Genomic DNA, 6000 nt, shown 5'->3' on the forward strand with positions numbered 1-6000 from the left:
TATCATACCTGCTCTGAGCAATGTGGAACAGGCAGCACTGCTAGCTCACATATTTGTAAGGTCCAAGCTGAGACCTGCACTGACCCTATCTCAGTTGAAGTATGCATTGCAGAGAAGCAATCGATACACCCACCTACCTCCAGTTCTTTTTCAGGCATTACTAGTGGCCCAGTCAGAAAACACTTCATCCCAGTTTGGGAATCTTTTACGATTAGCAAACCAGAGTATAACATTGCAATGTGCTCCATTTGCCACATGAGTGCTCATCGAGGTAAGCCTGGTTCACATTACGGTACTGGAGGCCAGACGACCCAAATGAAAAAATATCACACAATCCAGTCGAAGAAGCACCTTAAAAACATTGCTGAACGTGGTCGTGATGGTGAAAGTGAGGAGATCCGGGAAACATCAGCTACAACTGATCAAATCATGGTGAAAGGTGAGGAAGAAGAGGGTGACATCCCCATTCAAAGCAGCCCTGTCCCCAGCAGTGTGCCAGAATCACCTGCCTCAGCGACCTCACAATGGCACAGAAAGACTCAGAGTCAGAAGGAGACATCACGGCATATGGTGACTGCCTCACGGTGCACATTGAGTCTACCACCACCTAGTTCTTAAAAGTCTCCTGCATCAGTGGCCCCAAAAAAGAAGAAAATCCAGGCTACTATTATGGGAATGTTTAGGCAGGAGGGGCCCTATGACCACAACCACCCAATGGCACGTTTGTACAATGAGAAGTTGGCAAAATGTTAGCAGTAGATGTTCTTCCTTTTTCTTTTGTGGAAGGAATGGAATTCTTTGAATTTGTGGCAGCCATCTGCCTGAAATGGAAGGTTCCAATTCAGACCTGTTTTGCCAGAGTAGCTGTTTCAGCGTTGCATCATTATGTGCTGCAACTGATTGGGCAAACTTTACAGGATTGTGTTGTCCATACTATCTACCTGATAACAGACATGCAGGGGTAAAGCAAAAGCTATCTACAAGTCTTGGCCCTGAAGACTTTTTTAAGAGTGTTTGGCTGCATGCAATGGTAGCCCTGTTTGCCATAGAGAAATCACATACAGCTGCAAATATCTTAGACGAATTTAATAGCAAGGTGTCTAAATGGATTTGACTCAGAGATCTCTGAATCAAGTTTATTGCCACAGAAAATGGCAGTAACATAGTCAAGGCCATGTCAAACAGTGGATTTTTCAGGGTTCTATGTTTGGTGCACTGAATCAACTTGGTTGTTCAAGAATTTCTCAAGAAAGAAGACCTGATTACAACTTTGGAGGAGGTGTTAATCCGTCCCAAAAGTGACGGTAAAGTGACGGATTTACCACCAGCCGTATTATGAGTCCATTATATCTATGGAACTCGTAATACGGCTGGTGGTATATCCGTCACATTTGGGACGGATTAACACCTCCTTTAAAGTTGTAATCAGGCCCATAGTCAGCAACATACTGACCACTTGCAGATGAAAATGCACTCATTTCAGCCACTCTTTTTAAGTCTAGATGCAGTTGCAAATTATTCAGCATAGTAGTAGAGTAGCAGTTAAAGCCCTGATACAGGAGGTGCCAACATGTTGGAACTCAAACTATTACATGTTGCAGTGCCTGTTTGAGCAGTACAGACAGATCAATGACTTCATCATTCAAAGAGGAGGTGATGCAATTGGGAAATCTGTGATCCGGGATGCAGACAAATGGGGCCTAATTGAATGCCTGACATAGATGCTGCTCCCTTTTGAGGTTTTCACGTGGGAATAGTACGATGGGCTAAGTTATCCCGTTGTTGCATCTGCCACAGGAGAAGCTAAAGAAGGCATGGAGGTGTCAATGAAAACTCGGATTTGCATGCCTTGGTTGAGTACCTAAGATATCACTTGACTATTAATGCAAGGCTGTAAAATGACATTACTTCCTCCAAAGAATACGTCTGTGCTACCTTACTTGATCCACGCTGCAAACAAATTGTTCCCATTTTCATTCCTTTTTATGAAGAGGATGTTTCAAAATACATGAGATGGATTTTTGAGCAAGCCAGAGAACTGGAAGAAGAATGGCTCGTACTCCACAATTCTTAACTTCTAGAGAGGGCAATCTTATTTCACAGCAGCCAACACCAACAGACAACAACAGAAGAATTGGACTTAACTTCTGCAATGGCTTAGTATCACGTAACAGGTCTTAAGTCTAGTGCAGAGGCAAAGGCAATAGAGGTCGAGCAAGTGGCAGGTTCCAGTGGCCATTCAGAGGATGTTCCAGGAGTATCTGAATGACTCAAAATACATTGGTGTACTGTTTTGGGAAGATGTGTCAATGGCCAGAGCTCATCAGGCTGGCAATAAAGTATCTGGTATATCTTTTAGCCAGCGTGTCAGCTGAATGTGTTTTCAGTTCAGCTGGCACAGTTGTTAAAGTGAGAAGTACCAGCCTCTCATCTTAAAACATGGACAGATTAACCATGATCAAAATGAACCAGCATTTTATACCACCTGATTACACTGTTCCCAAAATACCACACGAGGAAGAAGAGGATTATTGGTCATAATCAAGTGTGTTAGCTGACAAACATCTGGGTGAACCACCTGAGTATGAGGATAAATTCTACTTTCCGGACTGAGTATGCCAGTGCCACCATAGAACTTTATAACTACTTCTTGTTGAGCCTCTTTCTTCTATCTTTGGAAAAAACAAAAAATCAGCTAGTGGAATATTATAGTTGTGGTGGATTTATGCTGCTCCACCATTTTTTAGTCACATTAACAAATATGACTGGATTGGAATTGGACCCATGTGTAGTGAAGACACCCCCATATTCCCTTTTAGGACATTGGAGACAATGCCTGCCTCCCTCACATACCATTGTCTATCCTTTTTCTTTTTAAATCACCTAGCAGGGCTGCCCCAGAAGGTCATTGATTAAAAGACTGCCAGGGCCAATGCCAAATTCCAATGAGTTGCTACCATCAAAGAGGAGATGACACTTTATATAATCACCATACTTGGATTGGAAGAGTTAACTACCAACTATTGCGCCAATGAGTGGTAATATATTGAGAGATGATTGATTGATAGTGTATGTGGTGGCTGGCTGACAGTGAGGGAGGGAGTTCAACTGTTGTGGGTACACTAACACATCCGAGATCTAGATTACAGTAAGGTGCTGTTGCTTGCCAAAGTCAGAATCATTTGGGTATATTCATTACATCCTTCAATTTCAAGTTTGCAATAACCAATGCTTGTTAACAGTCTCATTTAATATAACCAATGCTTGAGGGTTATGCACATTGTATTCCACCTGTTCCAACTGTAACTGCCAAAACATGTGCTCTTCACAATGTCATCTGTATTGAACATGTGCCACAATGAGGAGGATAGTTGCTCATTTTCTTATGAAGAAATCAACTGCCAAAAGGCACATGTGCACATTTGATTATTTAAGGATGATTGGGAGTCTGATGCCTTGCTTGGCTTTGTACCTATTGTTCTGGTCACCTATTTCCAGTCAAGTCAAGCTCCTTGTCCTACGACTTGCCTCTAGTTGAGTTCTAGTACAAATCAGGTTCCTTGTTCTCCAGCCTGCCTCCAGTCGTGTTCCAATGTTCCTTGTTCTCTGGCATCTTCCAGTCAACTTTCAGCATTTCTCAACCTCCCGACAGCCTCTAGCTCTCCTCTTCCATTTTCTGCCAATGATCCCACACTTCTTGTAAAAGAGAGAATATGAGAAAAGTGAAAAAACCCTGTTTGGGTTCTTCTGAAATTTTCAAGCAAGTAACTTCATTGTAAGCTAAAGGAAGATTAATCGCTTAAATGAAACAAAACAGAGCTCTATCTTTTAAATAATTTTTGACAACACAAACTAGCGTGATTTCTCATTTGGGTAGGAATCAAGATACCGCTAATCAGATTTTAAGGAAAGGCATATTTGCGCTCCCCTGAGAATTAGGAGATTGAAAATAGAGCAAGTTTATCAAAACTATTATTGGCAAGAGATTACGCCAGAACACTAAGAAGACCTTTAGTCAAATTGATTTTTTCAGTTTAGACATTACTTCAGAGACTCTGGAAGTATTGCAAATAGAGGAAGAGACTTGTTCAGCCTTTCAGAATTGTATTCACAATGGGTCAACAATGTATACTTTCACAATAGTTTATGCAAGTTCAATGTATTAATGAAGTAATTGTTTTGCAGCCCTGAATCCTAAAAAACAAGAACCCAGTATTTTAAGAAATCAAAAGTCCTGACGTTCAAGACGACATGCAGTCCCGGGTCCAGCAGCCCGATTCTGCAGCCCAAGTAGCAGAAGCAAGTATTTTCTTTTGTTCTCTCTCAAAACCCCCTTCCCCTGAAAGACGTGTGAGAGGGCAATGTACTCTTCATCACAGTCCCGTTAGTCCTCACCAGGATTAGGCAAGTGTCATCACCCCATAAAAATGCTTGGAATTCAGGTGAGTGGTTTGCACAGAACAGCAATTTATTTATAATCTTGCTTGCGATGATTTGTAATGTATAGGGGGTTTGTTGGGAGATAATTATTTCTTGAAAATTATTTGCCTTTCAAATGTAGCAAAACAAAATCTGCAGCGTTCACTCCTTTTTTCTAGTTCCTCAGAGACCAGTCACTTTAGTTGCCAAACAAAAATCTACACAAAATACTCCAATTCAGTTTCTCTATATGTTGTTCAATGCAGTGCACTACACAGGCCTATCTTACTCGGTTCAGGACTGGGACAGAGTTACCCAGAATTAGGAGGAGGATGGAGGAAGGACTCAGGGTGGAACCACCTCAACAGCTAGAAGGAGAAAGTTATCAATTTCAAAGAGAAACTTGTTGTTGGTGAAGACTCTGAGGCCTAGTACTTACTCAGCTTTGTGGAGTAGAGAGAGGTGTGTATATTTGGGAAATGCTGCTGATTGTGTGTTTGCTGTGCTGCTGACTCAAACATAAAACCCCTCTTTAAGTTCTTGCTCTGCCTCTGAGTCTTCTTGGTACACTCATGACTCCTCATGAAGCTTACAGTTACTGTTTTTCAATTCACAGGCGTTCTTCTAGTCCACTCCTCTACTGCACAAACAAAACTTGATGAAAGCTCTTGAGCTTACATACAAGACAGATTCAGCCAGGTACCTAAGAGTGATGGACATTCCAAGAAGAATGGAGAAGCACCACCCAATTTGGCAATACACTATCATTTTCATTCTAACAATCATTATTTTTAGAAGTGGGTCGGTTAACTTCGATCCTCCATAATTTCTATTGTTCAAACCTAGAAGACATAACATTTAGAACTATAGGTGCAGATTTATGAAAAGTGGCGCTGCATCTAGCACTCCTTAGCGCCCCCCTAAAGCCACCATGGTAGTGCCTTATTTGAAATAAGGTGCCATGGTGGTAGTTAGAGTGACTAGCATCATAATTTTTTATGCTAGTCCGGCGCTTTGCAGGATTAGCGTCAATAATGATAATGCTAATCCTGCAAAGCACCCAGAGGCCCATTGTAATCAATGGGAGCCTCTTTTTAACACCTGCACTTAGCAGGCGTTAATAAATGCTGATAAAAATGGCAAAAAGGAATCTCATAGATTCCTTTGCACCATTTGTATGGCCCCCCTAGCACCTGAATGCCCCCCTTGCATACATTATGCCTGGGGCTTGCACAAAGTGCCATGCTTTGCGCCACTTTTTAAATATGGCACAGCATTTTTCCCCTTCCAATACCACATTAGCATTAAAAAAAACTAAGATAATGTGGCGTTGGAATAGCGCAACGCCAGCATAAGTCCGGCCCATACTATCTTGGCTCTCTCTGGGGCAGGAAGAGTGCTAGCAATGCATTTAACTGAACTGTGTCATACTTATACCTTATTTGTTTCCTTCCACAACAGACTGATGATGGTGTACTGCTCAATGCCTCGATGAATCTTATTGTGGTTTCTTTTGTGTAGTGTTTGTCTTTGTCATATCTTTCCCCATATCCCCTTTCCCATCCATTCATCAAACCCTTA

Source organism: Pleurodeles waltl, chromosome 3_1, assembly GCF_031143425.1.
Source record: "Pleurodeles waltl isolate 20211129_DDA chromosome 3_1, aPleWal1.hap1.20221129, whole genome shotgun sequence".
Classification (NCBI taxonomy): Eukaryota; Metazoa; Chordata; class Amphibia; order Caudata; family Salamandridae; genus Pleurodeles; species Pleurodeles waltl.